Source organism: Mastigoproctus giganteus, chromosome 5 (assembly GCF_048544385.1).
Source record: "Mastigoproctus giganteus isolate SK-2022 chromosome 5, ASM4854438v1, whole genome shotgun sequence".
NCBI lineage: Eukaryota > Metazoa > Arthropoda > Arachnida > Uropygi > Thelyphonidae > Mastigoproctus > Mastigoproctus giganteus.
In genome coordinates, this window is record NC_143579.1 from 37,144,993 (window position 1) to 37,168,265 (window position 23,273).

Genomic DNA, 23,273 nt, shown 5'->3' on the forward strand with positions numbered 1-23,273 from the left:
TGAAGTTTAACATTGACAAATGTAAAGTGCTACATATGGGAAGCAGCAACCCCAGAGTGACGTATCAACTCTGTGGTACTACAGTGACAATGGTAGAGAACGAAAAGGACCTGGGGTAATTGTACAGGCAGATATGAAGTTTTCTGAGCAGTGCACACGGTCTGTAAGAGTAGCTCAGTGTCTTGTCAATGATATACAGGAATTTGTCTAGCAGGGATAGAGGTGATTATCCCTTTGTATAAGACAATGGTCAGGCCACACCTTGAGTACTATATACAGGTCTGAAGGCCTCATTTTAAGGATGTAGAGCTGTTGGAATGAGTACAGAGAAGGGCAACAAGATTAATGGTACAAAGGGTTGCTCTTACGAAGAAAGGCTGGAATTTTCCAAATTCCAGTATCTGGAGACTAGGCACATGCGAGGTGATCTGATTGAGGTGTATGAAGCCCTGAATGGTTTGAGCATGCTCAATGCTGATGGAATTCCTCTTGCTCAGAATAATATAATTTGAGAGGGAAGAAATTGAGGAAAGGCAGATGTAGGATAGATGTGTGGAAGTTTGCCTTTAGCCAGCGGGTGGTTGGTGGAAGAGACTTCCATCCTTTGTAGAAGTTGATAGCCTAAATAAATTTAACGATGAGCTGGACAGGTACATGGAAGGAACAGAGGGATGAAATGGGAGCGTGTTTTTTTTTGGCTGATGCTGCATAAGCTTGCATCATATGCTAATACATGACTACCAGATAGGATAATCTATATTCACAATTTAAGTCACGTAACTTAAATTTTCAGTTAAGGCGGTGCTCCTTTGGTAAACTTCCTACTCATAAAACCTTCATTTGGGATGTGGTGTTTGTAGTAATGGCAAATGATATAAGAAAACAAGCTTATATAGCATTACCCAAAAGTTAGTTCACCCATCTGTATCCTCCAAGAATTTGTCTAGTTCCCCTTGAATTTATTCAATCAGTTTGCAATAGATGGAAACCTGTTCCAACAATCTCTCTGGCTGAAGGCCAACCCACACATCTATCCTGCTACCATCCTTCCCCAACTTGAACTTACGCCTCCCATGTGTGTAGTCTCAGCAAGTGGAAGAATACCATTAACATTCTGCTTACATAATACAATCAAGGCTTTAAACATTTCAATCAGATCTCTCTGCAGGTGTCTGGACTCGAGGCTTCAATTTCCAGAACTGAAGCCTTTCTAGGTAAGAGCACCTTTTGGTCCCTTCACCATTCTCATCACCTGTGCCAGTAGATCTACCTCCTTCCTAACATGAGGCCTCAGTACCTGTATACAGTACTTAAGATGCGGCCTAACCATGGCCTTATCCCTGCTAGAAAAGTTTCTTAATATCATTGATAAAATTCCATGAACTGTCCTGGCAGTGGTCATAATTTCATGACTGGCTGCACAATTGCCCATTGCAGTACCTTGCATTTGGCAATGTTGAACTTCAGCTGCTATTTCTCAGTCCATTAGCCATATTTTCCTAGATCGTTAACGCCAACCTTTATACCATCTGCAAACTTAGACATTAAGTTTGCAGATGATGTATAAAGTCGTCAATATCACTGATAAGTATTTAAAACAATGGACCCTGCACTGAACCCTGAGAACTCAATGACAGTTATATCACAAAGAACGGTGCCGTAGATAAATTTGATGTACTGGTTAAGACGTCGAATGTAGGAATAGCGGAGACTGTCACTCAGACATGAATGATGCCTAATTTGAATATAGAGTACAATGTATACACGAGAGTGATTATGCTCTTAGTTAAGAATAGTTCTGAGGCTAGCCAGGTGGGTAAAGTGCCAGCCTGGCAACCCAAAGGTCGCGGCTTGGATCAATGTACTGCAAAAGCCTTGGGAGGTGCATTATGGCCACAGAAGCCTATACGCCAACAACTACCAAAAAATAGTTCTGAGGCAGTGTATCCGATAGTCAGTGATGTGATACAAGCACTAGAAAAAATTGAATAGGAGTGTGTTATAGGCCTAATGACGGAGTATATCAAGCCGCTATAGAGGTAAATACGAATAGGCCAGCAAATCTGAATGTCTCAATGGGGATTTTAACTTTCCAGATATTGACTAAAATTTGTGGATTGGTCACGCACACTAGCAGCTTGTAGATTTCTTGGATGATTGTTCTTTACAGCATCCATTTGTTCCATACCATAGCAAGGCCTGAAATCCCAGAGTTAGATGCAACTACAGGAAGCAATACTCTTGCTCTGGTTATCAGCGGTGATTCTTCATGCATTAAGAATCTTCAGGTGAAGGCACTGATTGCTGCCACCCAGTGGATAGCAGCAATCGGGGTACTAATGTGGAATTCAAAGAGATGTCTACCACTTAACCTTCCCTTTATCCATAGCAGTAATTTGTCCTTATTGCCAAATTTCTTCAGTTTTAATAGCAGTCTTATGCGGAACAGTATCAAAAGCCTTCCTAAAACCTAAGTATATGATGCAAAAATTTATTTTTCATATCCAGTTCCTTGGTCACTAACCCATCGTAACCTATCAGATTGGTTAGACAAAACTGCAACTTTAAATCCATGCTATAATTGCATGCCTGTCCGAAGTGTCCTGCATTACTACTTTAACCAGTGAGTCCATTCTGTTTCTCGCAACACTTTAAACTAACAGGTCTGTGATTACTCACGTTGCCTGCTTTTTGATCCCTTCATGAATTGGATATATATTCGCACTTCAGTCCTTAGGGACCTTCCCGAATCCGAGGATGCTCTCATAATTGACTAAGGGATTGCTTGCCTCCTTTACTGTCCCTTAATATTAATTCCAGGTGCCTTTTTCTCTATTCTCATTAGTTTTTATAAACCTCTGGCATTCCCTTCTCGAAATCTCATGTTTGAATGTAGATGCAAAGTACCTATTCAAGACTTTACGCAATTTGAGCAGGGTCAACAGTCCACCTGTAGACATTAAGTGGCGCAATATTATTCAATCCCTTCTGTTAATAAGCATAGCAAGTCTTTGCTGTTTTTTTTTTTGCCACGGACTTATCTACCTTAGATTGCCTAACCTCCTTTGTGACTATACTAGAATAATGATTCTGTATCGCTTGATAACTTGTATCCCATGGAACTTTTTTTTTCTCTGCCACGTGTCTCAATAGTTCATCTGTCATCCATTTAGGTCTGAGCCTTGAATAGTATTTCTTTGTTGGTGTGAAAAGCCCAGTAACGTTGATTACTTCCCATTTAGAATTTTCTGTTGGTGACATTAGTTGGTCCCACTGCACAGAATTTAAACCGTCTTGAGTCCACTGTTAAAGTTCAAGCGTTGTTTTAACCTTGACAGTAGTAATCTCTTTGAATTCCACATTAGTACCCTGATTGCTGCTATCCACTGGGTGGCAGCAATCAGTGCCTTTACCTGCAGATTCTTAATGCATGAAGAATCACTGCTGATAACCAGAGCAAAAGTATTACTTTCTGTAGTTGCATCTAACTCTGGAATTTCAGGCCTTGCTATGGTATGGAACAAATGGATGCTGTAGAGAACAATCATCCAAGAAATCTACAAGTTGCTTGTGTGCCTGACTAATCCACAAATTTTCGTCAACATCTGGAAACTTAATCCCCATTGAGACATTCAGATTTGCTGGCCTACTCGTATTTACCTCTATAGCGGCTTGGTATACTCAGTCATTAGGCCTATAACACACTCCTATTCAATTTTTTTCTAGTGCTTGTATCACATCACTGACCCAACCAAGTCAACTGGATACACTGCCTGAGAACTATTCTTAACTAAGAGCATAATCACTCCTGTCCTTCGTGTATACATTGTACTCTCCATGTTTAAATTCATATGCCTCATTCATGTCTGAGTGACAGTCTCCGTTATTCCTACAATATCTGCATTCGACGTCTTAACCAGTACATCAAATTTATTTACATTGTTCCTAACTTCCATTTTCAAACTTATTTACAATGCTCCTAATCAGCATTAATGTACATGCACGTGTTCTCAATTTCAGTTACCGTAACAGTCCATATATTCATTTGTTCCATGACTCACAGCAGGATTTGAATTGCGGACACTGCTTTTCAGGCTACTGCGTGTAGCAATGCAATAATCAGTTTAACATCTGCCTGTGGCTCTAGTTAAACTATTGGTCTATGTATCCCTCAAGCTAGCAGTTTTCCCGCCTACTAATCACTGCCTCGATATCATCAGCAAATATTCCTGCACCCTTTCTATTCAAGCGTATCCCATCCATGTGAACAAGCACATACCAGCAGTTAACTTTAAGTACCAATCTAAAGTGCTTTGGAACAAATTTTACGTGCAGTTTATTGTGCGATTTACACTTAAAAAAAAATTGGGTGAATTTCCAGGTCTTGCATTTCGTTTATTGGTTTCTGAGGTGGACTCTGGAACCAGAGCGCGAGGAAGTCGCAATGGTATTTTTGAATGAACTGACGCGAGACAGCATGCTCGCGTACTTGTAAACCAAAGTTATTTTCAACAATGTACATCACCCCTATGCTGGTGCAGAGAACAGAAGCAGCAGATATTTGTCAGTGGAGTGAATCTTGCTGCACAGTCCAGGCATTATGGACACAGCTGCGTATGGCGCATGCCCACAACGGTTTCGCCCATGTTGCATTCTGAACATGGAAGTAGCAATGTGACGGTAGGGTCTGTTTTCTGGCTTAGGTTTTGCCCCACTGGATGAAGCTTCAACAATGAAAACTGACAATTAAATCAATCGAGACATTGATGCAGCTGTAAGATTTAAAATTTCTGAACAATTTTAAGTGTGGAACTCCTTCGAGGAAGTTGTTCTGATTGGTATCAATCAGTATAACGTTTTGTATCACAATCGCAGTCAGTATAATTAGTTGAGCTAGATCGCCGATTTCAAACAGAATTACAGGGTGATTCAAAACTCCCCCAACCAAACTGTCAATAGTGCTTTTCTTTTGGCATTGCCAGTTATGGCTCAGCCTGTGGCTACAGCTAGGAGGAACAGAGCACTGTTCCAGTTTCCGCGTATCAAAGTTTTTCCGCTCTACATTTTATTTCATCATCAGACGCATACTTTATTCATTAAAACCCCTTGGACCATGCCCGATATTTGGTTATTTTTCTAATACGCACTTATTTTGACAAGGTGCTTCTACCCGAAGAAAGTCTTCTGGATATGACCCTGATCACCATTGTTTTGAACTAATATGTTTAATTTTGAAGAAAACATTTGTCATCCAGTTTACAATAATAAAAATCCTATTGTAAAAGTTACATCTCAAATGAGCAGAGGAATCCAGTTAATCGGGACAGTGTTCCCTGATACATAGTGTTTTGTGGAAGGCGCCAGCGGTGGTTTCCCACATCTTTGTGCACCATGGTACTTCGTGGTACTCTGCACCATGGTACTTCGTGAAGAATTACAAAATCTCTGTAAAAGCTAGAAAAAGTGTGGTGTCTGGTTTGTGACAGAGTAGTGCTGTGCTCTGTCTCTGGCTGCTTAGCCGCAGGGCTCCTAAGGGAACCCCACGTTGCCCGCCACCACCACTGGGAGGTGAGCCAGGTTACCCATTATACTCTGGCTGGCCTCTGCCAGGGTTGCTTGAGCTTCCTGATGGAGACCAAAAAAATAAATAAAATAGATTGAAGGGGAAATGAATTTGGGTGAGTTGACAGGCTAGAATAAATCCACTCTAGTTTAGGCGAAGTATAGGAAAGGGAGTGGGTTTAAAAGTTACAAGGGACAGGCGCCCATGTGTAATTGCCAATGGTAGTGTGTCTGTAGATCCTGCACTATGGTGAGTGCCAGCAATCCCGCACCTAGATCGGTGCCAGAAGTATATCCTACCCATTTTGGGTTTGCAATGACTTAAATCCTGCACTCTGAGCAGTGCCAGCATCCCTCACCTTGGGTGGTGCCTTCAATAAATCCTATCCTATTAGGGTTAGCATGATCATGTCTGTGTTGTTTTGGGGGGATGGAGAGTTATCCCAGTCCGGTTTAGTTATTGGGCTCTGAGTTCTGCAATCTTGGCTTGCCTAAATGCAAATGCTTCCTGCGCGTAGGTGGTTAATACCTTATAGGTATCTTCCTCGAGTAGCAGAGTGAATTCTTGATTGCGAGCGTTTCTCTGTATTGTGGTGAGGAATTTAAGCCTAATGTTGTCGTAGCTGGGGCACTCATACATGAGGTGCCCCCAAGACTCCTCTTCGCCGCAGTGGCAACGTGGATCATTCTCGATTACTATGGCGGTCAGTTTTTGTTGGAAGGATCCATGCCCGATGATGATAAAGGTCACATGGAGGTTCTTGGTTAGTTGAACTTATAGATGGAAGGAATCGTTTTGTGATGGCCCTTTTGTTGTAGTGTCCCAGTCATGTTGCCATATCTCTTGTAGATGTTGGGTTATCCGTTGTCTTTCCTGCCTGGTGCCGTTTGTGGTGTCAAGTTGAAAATTAAGCAGTTGGATTGGAACTCCCTTCCTTAAACGATAAAAAAGCCCTCTTTTAACCACTTCTAAGTATAGTGGCTCTGATACATTAGGAGCAAGGTCAATGAGACTTGTCTCTGGACATAAGGAGAACGTTTACATTTTGAACGTAAATGGCAAAATAATCGAAGTTATTTTGCTTCAAATGCTTCATTTTTGAAGCATTTGTAGACGGAGCTACATTAGCTAGGTTCAATAACACAGATCTGAGTCGATGCTGTTCCTAAGTCGCTAAAGAGGGAAGCACATCTCAGCCTTAAACGTTTTCCTGGTATTTTCCTAAGTATCTAAAGAGGGAAGCACATCTCAGCCTTAAACGTTTTCCTGGTATTTTCCTAAGTATCTAAAGAGGGAAGCACATCTCAGCCTTAAAAGTTTTCCTGGTATTTTCCAGCCATTAGTGTTCCATATGTCGAGACTTTAATCGCTGTACAGTTTCAGAAATTTCTTTTGTTAGAGTTACAAAAGTTTGTGCACAACTGTCTTGGAACTGGTATACAAATTATATTAACGGACCCCAAGCTTAGCTTAATATGTAATTGTATGTAGAGGATTATTTCTAAGAATTTAACTGTTATCCACAAAAATAAAATTATCAATTTCTATAGGTGAAATTAGTTCTCAAGACGACTACTCACTCGCAGCCTCAATTATGACGAGTTTTTTTTTTTTTTAGTTGGCGTATCAGTTTCTGTGGCCATAATGAACCTCCCAAGGTTTTTCACTACTTTGATCCAAATTCGAGCGGGGGGGGGGGGGGTATTCGAACCCGCGATCTTTGGGTTGTCAGGCACTTTACCCACCCAGCTAGCCCTGTCGGCATGACAAAAGTACTCGCTTGGCATCTATTTAACCAGTTTTAATTTTTTTTTTAGCTTATTTACTAAATTTAACGGTTTTAAATTTTTACTAATTAGCTATTAAATAATTTTATAAACCAAAAAAAAAAAAATCGAACTAAAATTAAAGCCAATATTAATAAATATTTTTAGAATTTTGCTTATCATCTTACTACTTTTGCATTGAGTCAAAGATGATTTTTTTTGTCCAAAAAGACGGTGTAAGCCTCAATGGCTGAGAAGAAAAGTAGTTTTCAAACCCAGGAATGAGTAGAAAATTTGAATACCTCTGTACTTACTAAGAAAAGCTGTTCAGTGTCCAACACCAAGTCATGGTTGCATTTATAGAAATTAATTGACAACACTGACCTGAGTTTGAAGTGACTGGCAATACTTTGGATTATTACAAGTTGTCTTCAAGTAAAAAAAAAAAAAAACGTGATATTACCACAGAACTTAACTGCACTCTTCATCCTCAAATTCCACAATTCTAAGAAACTAAACGATAGCAATCTCTTGAAGCTTTTCGAACAAAGCTTGGCACCTTAACGGAACCGATTTTGATAATTGTTTTGATTCTTACACCAAGTGCTTTTCGCTTGTTTTCGTCAGCGTACGAACTGTTGAGTACGGATAAAGGAAAATGAGACATGATAATTTTGCAGTCAGCTATGAAGTTCTCTGAGCAGCGATGCCAGGATAGTTCTCGGGGTTTGCCAATGATTGCAGAAATTTTTCTAGCAGGATAAAGAGGTGATTATCCCATTGCATAAGGAAATGGTTAGACTGCATCGTGAGTACTCCGGACGGGTCTGGAGGCCTCATTTTAGGAAGGATGTAGATCTGCTGGAATGGGTGTAGAGAAGGAAACGAGACTGAAGGGAACGGAAGGAGTGGTCTTACGAAGACAGGTTTCAGTTCAAATTTCAGCGTATAGAGATTGGGCACCTGCAAGACGATCTCATTGAGGTGGTTAAGGATTGAGCAAACTCAATGCTGATAGCATCCATCCTTTTACTGAGACTACACGTATTTGTACTTGATTGATTGTTGGAAAAAAACTTCCATATATGGTTGTGTATAAATGATAGCTTGAATAAATTGAAGAAAGAACAAATTATTGGAAGGGATGGATAGCTAATGCTCTGTAAGCTTTTCTTGCAAAATTTACCGCTACTAATGGAATCCTTTAATGCTTTGAATTTTATTCGATCACTTGTATTTCTCGGCCTGTGTCGGTTCAAATGATTATCTTGTAAGCAGTTTTTATATCACACTGAAATGATTAATGTGAAATTAGTTATTACAATATTTGTTAAATAATATGAATAAAATGCATAAATTTCTCAATGGTGATTAATGCTTCTGATCCTAAAAGTTTAAACGCATAAATTTGTTAGTGTTAAAAAATATATAAATAAAATAATGTACAGTTACAGGCTAGGTTTCGGAATAGTTCAACATACTGAAAATACGTCTTTCGTGGCAGAGAGTTTCCAAAGGTGGCCAAGGTCATTCACTCGCTATAACAAATCAAAAAAAAATAAAAACACATCAGGGTAAAATTATGACTTGCAACCATCGTAAATGGGATATTGGTATGAACACTCCATGAGATAAACGGTATTTTTCACAAGTGAACAATTTCAAATATTTTATTACTTGAAAAAAAACCTGCCAGTTCATGGATACAGTTGGCTGTACCGATGTAAGCAGGTACAAAATTATCTCCAAGTAACTAATTCTCGAAGTGTTCTATGGATCGTCGGGCTTTTATTAATTGGGCTATTATTCTTTGTCGCATTCCTCCAACCATTAAATTAAAATAAAATCAAGTAAAATGTCTGTAATTTAGCATCAGTAGTAAGACTGTCTTACCCTACGTTTGTTGAAAACCATGCCAGTCCTCTAATAAGAACGACAGCGATCATTACAAAGAACTTTCAGTTCAATTTCAGCTGCTAAACCTATCACCGAAAATCCGGTTTTATTTTAAAATTTTATTTGTGGATGGCGACCGTATTCATTAAATGTGATAATTAATATGCTAGTTATTGAATTCAAAAATTCATTGCATATCTGCTGTTTCGTGTTTATGGTTTTAGTCTTAAGATATCACAATGGGTGTCTAAAGTGATCATTGATTACCACAATTACTTAGAAAATGATTTACTGTTTTATACTGCCTGTAATGAAAAGTAGCGTAAAAAGTAAATAGAAATAAACTTCTTTTTTTTTTTTAATAACTTTATAATCTTGATTGGCTGTCGGATGAAGATAGCCTTACGGGCCGCAATTAATTTTCAATTATTCTAATCTGATCTCTAATCACTAAAATTTGATCTTCAACCATCATGATTTCAAATTCAATCGTCCTTTTTTGATCATCCGTAAGTGTTCCGTATTGTTCAATTAACCTGAGCTGATCTTTAATCCTTGTAATTTGATTTCTGATTCTCCTTAGTTGATCTCCAACCATCCTAATTTGATCTTCAATCATTCTGCGATCATCTTCAACCATCTTCATTTGGTCTCCACTCATGTTAACTAACCATTCGGGACTTCACTGATTCGAATATGAAAAACAAAATTACTGACAGGGTTATGACACGAATCGTCAGCTGCAAAAAGAAAAAGGTTTTATCCGTTATCTTCTTTTAAATAAGAACAAGTCGTTAAATTTTATTTTAAGTGGTATTTTAAATCTTTATTTTGTGTTATTGAAGAGAAAACATTTTATTTTTCAACGAGAGCGTATTTTAGATTCACTGCCACTAAATTAAAAACACCAACTGTTCTCACAAGAAAATACAATAAATGATGTACTTTTATTCATTTGCTTAAAATGATTTATTATTATCTGATAAACTTCTGAAAAGTTAGATGTTATAGAATACAGTTTAGTCTGAAAATAAACAACTAAAACATATTCGTAACTAAACACAACTAAAACAATTAAAACATAACCTTTGAACTATAAAATGATCTTGAAATGAAATACAATGTATTTCATTAAGGAAAATCAAATTTAAAGTTCTTTCTTAACCCCAGGAACTCCCATCTGGTGAGTATGGGCTTTGGCACACCCAGGGTCTTGAGCTGGATATCACCATTCTTCTTTCTTGGTGATTCCCTTCTATTTTCTCTCTCCCTCTCTCAGGGTAACTCGGAATTTTTTTTTTTTTTGACTGGTGCAGCATAAGCCTCAGGCTTCCTTGCACCACATAGTTAATAATAATAATACGTATGTATTACGGTATAGATTATATTTTTTACAATGAAATATTTATTCATTTTATTTATGTACGTACCTGATAAGACGGTTATTTGTGACCGTCTAAAATGTCAAACTATTCTCTGACGTCAATAAAAGATCGATACTATGATCAATTTCGTTTTAACGTTGCCACTTGGGTCTTTGCCCGTTACAGCAACTCAGTTTTTTACCTCTATATTTATAGATGTAGAAGGTACGCATAACCAGCATTGTTGCATAGACAGGATTTGTCAATAGTTATTTCAACAAAAGACATTTGAAGCTCGAATTTTCATAATGATCCAAGAATGGGAATGAACTACTCTTGCATACAAGCCCAATAATTATGTTCTCTTGGTCTGTAAACCAATAAGCACTTCCTAATTCATTTCACAAATATACGTGGTCTCAATTCTAACCTCAACGATGTCCATTTCCACTTGCAGTCTGCCAAACCCCATGTACTTTTTCTGACAGAATCTCAGTTATCGGTTGATTCAACTACTGCTCATCTCAGATGCCAAAATTATTCGCTGTATGATTTCTTTCGCCTCAAAGGTGGTACTTGTGCATATGTCCGTTCTGATATTCTCTGTCAGAGGCTTGGTAATTTGGAATCTTCTCTCTTCGATCTTCTCTGGCTTAAAATCTCTTTACCTCATTCTGTCAAATTCATCTGTTCTCTCTACTGTTCTCCCAACTCCACTAATCACTTGGAGCTGTTTGACTTCCTCTCTTTGCAACTTGACTTTCTCCAGTCCAACTTTCCTAACAGTGAGGTAATTTTCTTTGGTGATTTTAATGTTCAGAACTCCAGCTGGTTTCCGTTTTCTAGTCACACCGACCCAGCTGGATGCTGAGGCTTTTGCAATTACTAATGCCCTTGCACAGATTGTTCATTTACCTACAAGAATACCGGACAATCCTAATCATACAGCCAACACGCTTGATCTTTTTCTCACAAACAACCCTTCTAAGTATACGGTCGAAGTGAGAGGTCCTTTAGACACTTCAGATCACAACTTGGTGATTTTCTCTTCTCCAATGGAGCCTTTATCTCATGGCTATTCCCAACCTCGTGTTGTTTGCAAAATGGGATAACCTGCGAGATTTCTTTTCCTTGGTCGGATTACTGTTTCAAAACTTCTGATGTCAACGTTTGCTCAGACCGTGTCAGTGAAATTATTCTTGCAGGAATGGAATCCTTTATCCCACACTCTACATTAAAATCTCGTCCTTTATCTAAACCTTGGTTTTCCAATAAATGTGCTAAAGCTGTTCAAGAGAAGAATGTTGCATATCGTAATTGGCTTGTTTCTAATTCTTCAGTTTTATTTTCTGCCTACACCAAAGCTCGCAACAATTGTAAAGCAGTTATTAATCAGTCCAAACTAGAGTTTGAACAGGCTAAGAGTAGAAAACTTGTTTCTTGCCGTAATGGTAGCCGAGCATTCTGGTCTCTTGCCAAAGCTATTGGCCGCAACTTTTGCCCATCTCTGCTCCCACCTCTGTACAAACCAGATGGTTCTGTTGTCACTTCAGCCAAGGATAAAGCTGACCTGCTAGCATCCCATTTTCCTTCCGACTCATGTATTAATGATCTTGGTAAACACCTCCCACCATTTCCAACACGCTTCATTCAATGCCTCCTGTCGTCTTCCGTCAAAAAGATTTTAACGAATCTTGATGCTAAGAAAGCTCCAGGTCCCGATGGTATTTCTCCACTTGTTCTCAAAATCTGTGCTCCTAAACTTACTCCTGTTCTTTGCCACCTTTTTTCACTTTCTTATTCCAAAGGTGTTTTTCCTTCTGGTTGGAAATTTGCTCATATCCATCCAGTTCCTAAAAGGTGACAAATCCCTCCCATCCAATTATCGTCCCGTTGCAATTACTTCTACTCTTTCTAAAGTAATGGAGAAATCAATTAACCGCCAACTCTTAAACTACCTAGAAACCTTCCGTCTGATCAACGATCGCCAGTATGGATTCCGTCAGTGTTGATTCACTGGTGATATTCTGGCTTATGTTGCCCATTTATGGACTAATTCAATGGAAAGGTTCGGTGAATCACAAGTAGTTGCTCTTGACATTTCAAAGCCTTTCGACCGTGTTTGGCCTAAAGGTCTTCTAAACAAGCTTCCATCTTATGGTTTGCCAACTGTTTTTAGTAATTTGTTATCCAGTTTTCTCTCTGATCGCTCACTGAGGGTGATGGTAAATGGCTCTCCGTCTTCTAACTTCTCCACTAATGCTGGTGTCCCCCAAGGTTTAGTTATTTCCCTCACTCTGTTCCTCTTGTATATTAATGAACTTCTTCCATTGACTGGAAATCCTATCCATAGTTTTGCCGATGATAGCAGGTTGCATTCCACTTTCCATTTTTCGAAACTTTGCTTAATAAACTTTACCAATTCCTTAAATGCCGATCTTAAGTGCGGCAAAGACAACTTAGTTGATTTCAACCCTTCTAAAAGTCAGTCTTGTCTTATATCTCACAAAAAGGATTCTTCTGCTCCTATGCTTATCTTTAGTGACACTCCCATTTCTAGGCAAAATGATAATCTCTTTTGGGGATTACCCTGACTTCTAATCTCTCTTGGCACAAGCACATTACAAATATTGCTTCCTGTGCATCTAAAAAACTTGGTTTTCTCTTTCGCTCTCGGCGTTACTTTTCTTCCAAACAGCTGCTCACTCTGTATAAATCACAAATCCGCCCTACCATGGAATATTGTTCCCACTTCTGGGGTGATGCCCCCAAAACATCTCTCAGGCTTCTTGATTCCATTCAGAAGAGGGCAGTTAGGTCAATTAATGATTCATCTCTAACAGAGTCTCTCCACTCGCTGTCTCATAGACGTACTGTTTCTGCTGAATGCCTCTTCTACAGATACTTCCATGGGCACTGTTCTTCTGAATTGGCTTCTATAATTCCTGCTCTCTGTTTCAAAACAGTCTGAACACGTGCCGCCACCAGCCAACATCCATTTACTGTCAAACTTCAAACTCATAGACCCAACTTTTCATCTTCCTCGTTTACCCATTCAACTGCCGTTTTCTGGAACAACCTTCCTTCATACGTATTGGCTGAAAATTAGTCTACAGAAGTTCAAGTCCAATGTCAACAAATATCTTCTTTCATCTTCCCAACCTCCAACCCAAGGACGGTACTAAGTATTCTAGGTTCTGATACCTCTCGCGTTTGGGGTTTATATATAAAAAAACAAAAAAAAAAAAAAAATTCCGGCGAGATATATCTCTGACGCTTGTTAATCCCTGGCTTAGTGCCGTGAAGATTTTGTAAAGTCTTTGCATGTATCTTTGCACCTTACAATAAAGATCATATTTATACAGGGTGTTTCAGTTAAACGTTTCAGAACTTCTAAGAGGGGTAGGGTACATCCTGACAACTCGAAATCATATAGCAATGTGGGGTCGGAAATGCTTTCCTGAAGCGGTGTTGTACACAGAAGCACCATAAAGAAAAGAGACCGTAAGTGAGAAATCGTTTTAATAATACATGAAAAGAAGCAACAGGTACATGGATTAAAGTAAGTGTTCGAAGTTTCTTCCACGGGCTACAATGCACGCCTCACATCTCCGACGCATGGACATCCGAACATTCTGGAATACTCCAGGCGAATTTCTTCGGCAGCTACTGCGATTCTTGCAACCAGGTCAACAGGGCTGTCATAAACTAGCGATTTCATATGACCCCAGAAATAAAAATCAAGACATGATAGGTCGGGTGACCGAGCAGGCCAACGCACGGGACCACCACGTCCGATCCACTGTTGACCAAATGTGACATCCAGGTAGTTACGAACATCTCCGCTATAATGGGCAGGGGCTCCATCGAGTTGGAACCACATTATCTGTTGCGTCGATGCAGAAATCTGTTCATCTCTCAAAAGTTGTGGCAATACTTGCTGCAAAAAGATCAAGTAGATAGGTCCGGTTAGACGACACGGTAACAGGTAAGGTCCGATGAGGTGATCTCCCATAATACCGGCCCATACATTGACCGAAAATCGAATCTGTGCTGCACGACGTCGTATTGCATGCGGGTTCTCGACCGCCCAGATATGGTCGTTATGCGTGTTGAAAATTCCTTCCCTTGTGAAGGATGCCTCATCGGAAAACAACACTTCAGCAGGAAAAAGGGGATTTGTAGCACATTTTCCAAGGTACCACTGTGCGAAAGCAATACGAGGTGCATAATCCTCCGGTTGCTGTGTCTGGACACGCTGCCTGGAGTATTCCAGAATGTTCGGATGTCCATGCGTCGGAGATGTGAGGCGTGCATTGTAGCCCGTGGAAGAAACTTCGAACACTTACTTTAATCCATGTCCTTTTGCTTCTTTTCATGTATTATTAAAACGATTTCTCACTTACGGTCTCTTTTCTTTATGGTGCTTCTGTGTACAACACCGCTTCAGGAAAGCATTTCCGACCCCACATTGCTATATGATTTCGAGTTGTCAGGATGTACCCTACCCCTCTTAGAAGTTCTGAAACGTTTAACTGAAACACCCTGTATAAAGTTTCAGCTATCCAAGTTGAAATTCACGGCTTTTCTAACTGCGAAGCATTGGATGGGTGGGGGGGATAAAATAAACCACACAAATTGCGGTATTTTTTATTTTTTTTTTGTTTTCAGGGAACAGTTGAATTGCCAATTGCTTCAAGATCAAGCCCCGGGTAAAGTGCACAATAAGTGGGATACGGCTCTGCTTTTAACTTTACTGTTTCGCACGTCATTTTTGATGCCAGCAATTAATAACAGAGTTCTTCAGTAAATTCAGATATCTTAATTACTTCATTAGGTTTCAATTAGTATAAATAAAATTTTAGTTGTCTGAAAAATTACATGGTACGTGGTTAATCAAAAGAAGTTAAACGAAATACGAGAAATTAACGGTTATACCACGTTAGTAAGCATTAAGAGATTTATTTATTGAAGCGTTGTCACGTCAATATATACAATACAGTTGGCTAAATTTCAAGGTCCTGCTGAATCCCATCTTCAGACCTATTTCAGATAAATATTATTCTAAAGGTTTCCAAGCGTAACTTATATCCGCGTGGTTTATTTTGTCGGTAGAAGTGTGTGCTCATAGACCGATACCTCCGCGGCCCCTACCAACATCAAGCGCGTGTACTCCGCCGAATACTGGCTCCTTCGTTGGATCATGCAAAAACATCGTCGTCCACCCCAGCAAAGGACAACTGCGATGGCGACGTCACTTCATTTTGCCCGACTTCCAGATCTTGTATTTGAAAAACGCCTTGTTCTCACTGTCAAGATGACAAGCGGAATGGTCTCGGAGCCAAGCTTCTGGGAACTGTGCGGCTGGAGGATCCCTCTACCCGGACTGAGGTCAGCTCCCACGCTCACAGCTCACTATAACAGACTAGCACTCAGTGACCGCTTTCTCCCCAGGGAGATGCTCCCCACAATCCTTTCAATTGACGGCGACCTCTGTAGGTTTGTGAAGGATCGGAGGTACCGAAGAGAGATCCTTAAGAGCCTGACCTTGGCCAGGCAAAGTGCACATTAATAAGGGCAGCATAATAATGTCCAATGTATTGTAAATAATGTTCAAAGCACGATGTCTTTATGAATGTGTTGTAAATAAAGTGAAGAATATCTTTATGAATATAAATATTAATATAACATAATGTAATTATGAATATCTTTATTATTTCATTGTAAATACTGTCAAAAGCATATATCCTGTAAACAATCTGACACTGATTCTATTTTATTGTTGGCTCTGGGGGATGAGCCCGAACTTCGATGTGGGCCCCGTCTCCCCAAGGCTATTATTGTCCACCAGCCAATGTAAAACCCCTGGCATTGCTGCTGTGAAGGGTCTATTGTATATACCACGTTTGTATACAATAAAGATTATATATACAAATATATACGCATTGTACCGGTTGAAAAATCCGTAGCTCATGGGGAAAATCCTACTTCCTCTGTCTAATTATAACTTCAATTGAAGAGGACTAGAAACTTCTCGTCATCGAAAGAAATCGAACCCAGACCTCTTTAAACAAATAAGTGACTAAACCACTGTACTGTCACGTAGGACGCCTATTTCAGATAAAAATATTCATATTAGGGTTATACGAGAATAGCCTCATGTTCTCTAGTCGGTTTGCCAGTTTTATTGGATGAAAAATCCGAGTTTACGGTTGTAAAACATTGTTTTTCTCGCCTGAGACAGACTAACGCAGCCACGGAGTGAAAAAAAGTCCATAATTTACACATTCTCAGGATACCGTTTTAAGATTGTCAACGATTAAGACCGTATTGTGCCACATACACTCACGCCTAAAAGTTTGGAATCACGTTTCATTTTTATTAATTTTCAAAGTTTTTATTAAAATAGGACCAACTTGTTTACCAATTTTTATTAAAATATTTTTTATGTGTAAAAATCAAAGCTAAAATAATATTTAAGAAATTTCTAGAATATTCGATTATATTCCAGAAAGGCGTAGATTCCTCAATGTGGTAGAACGTTGTAGATGATACTAGAAAATGGGAGTATTGTTTCAATATTATTGAATATTGTAGATGATTCTAGAGTTTTCAATGACAAAATGAGAAGTAAGGTGTAATTTAGTAAGAGGTGCAACTTATAAAATCAAACACCCATCATTCAGAAAGGTTTTGCGTGTTTCGTGATAAACAAGGCGAGAAATAAGGAACTGGACGTTGAAAAAAGAAGTGCGATTATAATTCTACATAAAGAAAGTTATTCGATGAGAAGTACTGGCAAAAAACTAGGGCTGTTTCATTTTAAAGGGGTACAAACTTCTATTTGACGCTTCAAGGAGACTGGTCGTTGAAAGGACAAACCACTAGCAGAACAACCGCGCGTAACTACGCAATCTCTAAACGCAATCGACAACTTCTTGCACGTGAAAACCGAGCTGAGTTCAATAGGAACAGAGAAACTTCCTTGTCTTCATCCACTCTAAAACTGCGTCTTCAATATTATTGAAGATTGTAGATGATTCTAGTGTGGTTTTCAATAACATAAATTGAGAACTTATAAAATCGAACACCCATCATTCAGAAAGTTTTTGAAAACAAGCATGACTTCATGGTCGTGTAGTGGTCCGAAAACCTTTATTAAAACCGGAAAATCTAAAAACGGTTGGTTTGGGCTAAGAGCCATCAACATTGACAATTGAAGAGTGGAAAAACGTGCTGTGAATGGGTGAATCCAAATTTGAAAATTTTGGATCCAAGAATAGTTTGTGAGGTGTTCAACTGAAGAAAAATGGTGGCACGTTGTTTAGTACCTACAGTCAAGTATGGTGGTGGTTCCATAACGATCTGAGGTTGCTTCTGTTTTTCTGAAGTGAGTGACATCGTCAGAATTGGTGGAATTTTAAGAAAAGGCTATAAAAACATTCTTGAACATAATGTAATATCCCCTGGACTTTGACTTTGTGTGAAGAAATTTTATATTACAAGGAGACAATGACTCGAAGCACAGCTCTAAGCTGGGCAGGAACTTTTTTTAGCAACTAAACAACAGGAGGGTGGAATTGCAAATTATGGTGTGGCCGCCCCTATCACTTGACTTAAACTCAATAGAGCTTTTATTAATCACTAGACCTTCAATTCCGTGAATTCTGCCATCTTCAAAAACTTATGGGAAACTTTGGAGATCGCTTGGAATAATGTTAGTCAAAGCATTATTATAAAAATTAATCGCTAGAATGCCAAGTATGTGAAAGGCAGTGATAAAATCTCGTAGAGGATACTGTGATGAAAAATCAGCATTTTTTATTAATCTTTTGAATATATTTTTTCTGTAAATGTTTCAATACTCAGTAGAAAATCTTAATGTGCCTTGTAGTGTGTTTACATTAAATCTTACATTGTCAGAGCTAATTAAAAAAAAATAATAAATAAAAAAAAAACAAAACCCAAAAACTTTTGTCATATGCTGTGATTCCAAAGTTTTAGGCTGGAGTTTATATTGCGTCTGTATATTATGTGTTCTGTGACTGTGATCGATTTTCCTGTTTGCTAAACGAAAAACCCAGAATTTCAGGGAGAAAAAACTATGCAATATTCGTCTGTGACCCTAACTCACCCATATAATGTACATACAAAATATACTGACCCTCATAGCTTTAGTTGCTTAGACTCTTTCCCATATCTAACCGCTATAAGTTTTACTGAATAGTTTGAGCTGGATGTGGTCTGCATGCACAAATTTGCATATTGCGAGATCGAGCATGTATCCTTCTACATAAAGTGTGCAGCCTATTGTTAGTCTTGAGCTGGTAAACCCGATGCAATAAAATAGTATAATGAGCTGTAAAATTTTCTAGTCTTATCCATACAACACCAACTGAAATTTAAACCTTGAAGTGTATTTTTTTTTTAAATTTGCCACTTTGAACAGGATTAGATTTTAAGGAACACACCTCTTCCTGCAGCACGATTGACTGATAATATTCTTTACTATCCTTTATGACTTTTACCTTTTATTATCCTTTACTATCCTATCCTCTTTAAAATAGTACCTTTGATTTTTAATATCGAATACTGCCTATACATCGCACATCCAGTTTTGAAAAAGACTCTTTCTATTCATATTTGTCATAACTTCCTGTTTGATAAAGTGGTTTCAGATATGTATTCAATTACATACCTGATTAAATAACTCTTAAAAACCAAATAACTCTTAAGTGTATGTATTCCAAGAACAGGTTTGGTGTGATGAAAATAATCTGGAAAACACTACAAGAAAACTGTGGACCTCAAGCTGAGTTAGTTAATTCATTATTCTTGAAAAGCCTACTTTTTTATGGTCTTCAAAAACAACGGTGTTTATATTACGATCTTTATGTTATTGAGACCCCACCTTTAACAGAATTTATAAATCTGGCCTCTTAGTGCGTATGTTCTTTATATATCTAGTTCTCCAAGCAGTATAAAGCAGTATTTTTCTTAGCAAACATACCTTAAATCTTTGGATTCTTTAGTACTGGATGATTTTGTTTTAACTCAATGTTTATCTCTGTAGGGCCCATTATTTTAAAAAAATCAAAGCAGAGTAATAAAACCAATAATAAGTACTAGTACATTATTAATACCTAATAACAATCAACAAGCCGGTTGAAAGTAGAGTTAAATGAACTTCGACCCATTCCTGTTGAATAGATACAACTGAGTTAATGATTACCCAGATCTACTTGTACATCATTTGTTTATAAGCGCTTTATGGTTCTTATCTCTGTTTCCAGCGTGAATGAGCCATATGTTTCTAAATGTCTTTCATGACGATCTTTCCATAAAAATTCTCCAAGTCGTACTTTTATGATATTTTCTGCTAATCCTGAGATATTGTGTTGGTAAACTGGCTATAGCCGGCATTTAGAATCCTTCACCATTTGGACTTTTCTATTCAGATCTTGGTGTTTCTTAAACTTTTAATGTTGACGTGATCAGCTCTAGAAAACGTTTTAATCCTCCTAATATATGTGACTTGTACATTTTCGAATTATCTGATGTGCTTCGAAACTCGTCCAGTTAGAAGTTTGGGTTTGATTGATTCAGATAGGATTCAAATCCCCACTTTTATGTTAATGTCGTATATCGTATACAGAGAAAAGAAAATTTATAGAATGAATTTATCGGGGGCCCTAATATGATAGATTTTTTTTTTTTACTGATCTTGTAGATATGTTTTTTTGATAACGTGGTTTGTAGTTTGTCACCATTTTAATTCTTATCTCTAACTGAATTTTGATATTTTTATCCCCCTTCTCAATTCCGGCTTCTTATGGAGAAGCTATATTTTACGTTGCACTTCTTACTAGTAAGGATTAAGCACCTTAATCCACGTCTCTTATCAAATCAGTATACTGTTCAATGTTTTTACAAAGTTACTGCTAATGAGCATCATACAAAAAATTAAATAAAATAAACAAGGAAGCCTTACCCTAATATATAGCTCTAGTAGTTTGTAAAGAGAACTCACAATTTTAAGATAAACAAGAAAAAAAGGTTTAAAACAGTTTCTCTTGATATAAACTTTTTACTACTTTTAGTGAAGAGTTTATATCAAGATAAACTTATTTCTTTTTATGTTTTGAAGAAATAAGTTAAACCAGACTGTTTTAAATACACTCGCTTAATTGTTCACAACAGCTATAAGTTTAATTTGCTAAAAAATATAAGTGTATATTGTAAGTTTTTTACGAACTGATCAATCTCATATTGTGGAATATTGCTGTTTCTATGAAGAAATAAATTACTATTTACAGTTTAAAATTTAAGCCATTTTCATTTGAAAAGAGGCATACTGATTGTACTTTCAGAGTGCACCGATAGATAATCGTCATCTTCCATAGCTTCTGCATAATTTTTACCAAAAATAACTTGAGAAAACCGCACAAACTGTTTTCGGTCATCTGATAGTGCAATTTTTGTAATCCTTGCAGTCTCCGTTTCATATTTTGAAGAAAGCACATAGTATACATGGTGTTTGGGGATGAGGTGCCACCGGTGGTTTCCCCACAACTGCGCCTTTAGTACTCTTGTGAGGATAACAGTACTCTGTAAATGTGAGAAGTATGTGGAGTGTGGGTTTATGTCGGGTTCTGTTGTTCTTCAGGCTTCTTGGTCGCGGGACCTCTGTTGGGACCCCACGTTGCCCGTACACACCACTAGGAGGTGAGCCAGGCTGTACAGTACAAATTGCTTCTCTGGCTGGTCGTTGCCAAGGTTGCCTAAGCTTCGTGGACAGAGAAAAAGTTAAAACAAAAAAAGAGACGGGAAAAAAAAAAGAAAAAAGGGGGAGGAGAGAGAAAAAAGGGGAGGAAAAAAGCGAAGAGGAAAGGGGGAGGGGAAAAAGAGTTTGTTGCCATGAGTGATGGTTAAGAGGATTAAATGCTGAACCAGATGCCAGAGACAATCTTAGGAGTAGGACAACGTCCTATATAAGTTCGTCAGGGTTGTGTTGTTTGTCCAGTGAGTTGCACACAATAGTCTAATTTAGGTACTTTTTTTTTACAATTGATTGTCGTTGATATTATTTCCTCTCTTGGCCACTTGCTGGGTTTTACGTCCTGTGAACAGGTTTTACGCGAAGCATGTGAAGGCGTGGTAATCCTGCTCAGAGTCTAACAGATGACTCTCTCGATTTCTTGGTAGCTATGTTATGTTGTTGTTATTTGGTTTTTAGGAGCATTAGCAACTAAGGCCATATTGCTCCGGGAATATGCGGTGATCATTCGCTGACCTTTCCGCATCCTCCGTATTTGGTGGTCACGGGCTCGAACCCCGGTTTAATCAAGAAGCGTGTGCTACGCACCGCCGCTCCTGCCCACCTGGCTATGGAGGCGTCTTAGGTATGTTATCCTTGTAATGTGGATGCAACGTAGATCGTCGTGTAATGGACAGTCATAGATGCCCGAAACATAGGTATTAGCTGGAATAAATATGGCCTTGTAAAACAATGACAGAGTGCACCGTTCAGTCCCCAATATCATCGTGAGACTGGCAACCACGGGAGCATAATTTCTGATCTTTGCCCTCAGATATTTAAGATGCGGTTGGAATGACAGTTTTGGATCAAGGATGATTCCAAGATATTTTAGCTGCGCTGTTAGTTTAACTGTTTTACTTTAAATTTTTATTTATGGTGGCCGTCAGATATTTACAGTATCCTTCAGCAGGATAGAGCTTGTTTTATAGGGTTGGGGAGATCCTGAGACAGTGCAATCCTGCCCAGTCTTGAAGAAGTCGGAGAGAGTGGTTTGCCATGTTCTCAAGCTGTGCTCTAGTGTTGGCAGTGACAGTGAGTATGAAGTCATCTGCAAAAACTTGCGAACCAACCTCACCCAGATCAATGTGGAGAAAATTATCCATGACAATATTCCACAAGAGCGGTCCCAGGACAGAACCCTGCAGACAGCCCCTGTAAACCTGCCTTGTGAGTTTCTGGAATGGTGTGTTGATAGATACAGATCTGTCGGATCTGTATCTATCAACACGCCATACAGGAGGTAGTCAGATAGGTTTTAATGATGCTATAGAGGTTTGTTGGTAAGTTTGCTTTCCAGAGACAGCCAAGGACGTTCGGCCACCAGAGCGAATTGAACGCCCCAACAAAGTCAGGGATATAACAAAAAAGTATTTCTTATCTGTTGTTGCAGCAGCCATAAGGAGATTTTGGAGAGCATCAACTGTGGAGCACCCCGACTTGAAACCATATTGCTTTGGTGAAGGAAGGTTGCTTCAGTGAAAGAAGGTTTGCATTTGAGTAGTGATGTTCAATACTTTTGTGCAGCAGCCGTTCAAGTAGCTTACTCAGGACTGATAGGAGGGCTATCGGCCTGTAGGAGTCCGGCAGTTCTGCGGCTTGGTGGGATTCTTTAGGATTGACTTGACTTTAGCTATTTTCCAGTCATTGGGGTATTTTCCAGTTTGAAGGCAGCTCCGGTGTGTACTCCACAGCCTTCTTTACAATTCCAGGCTGGACATTTTTTGATTCGGATCATTGCAACAGCTGCATGCAACATCCCAGCAGTAAAGGGCCCTCCATCTGATGTGTGTAATATGTGGCATTGTCTTGGAAAACTTTAAGTTGCTCCGGCCTAACTGGTGATACTTGTGGTTGGAAAGTGACAT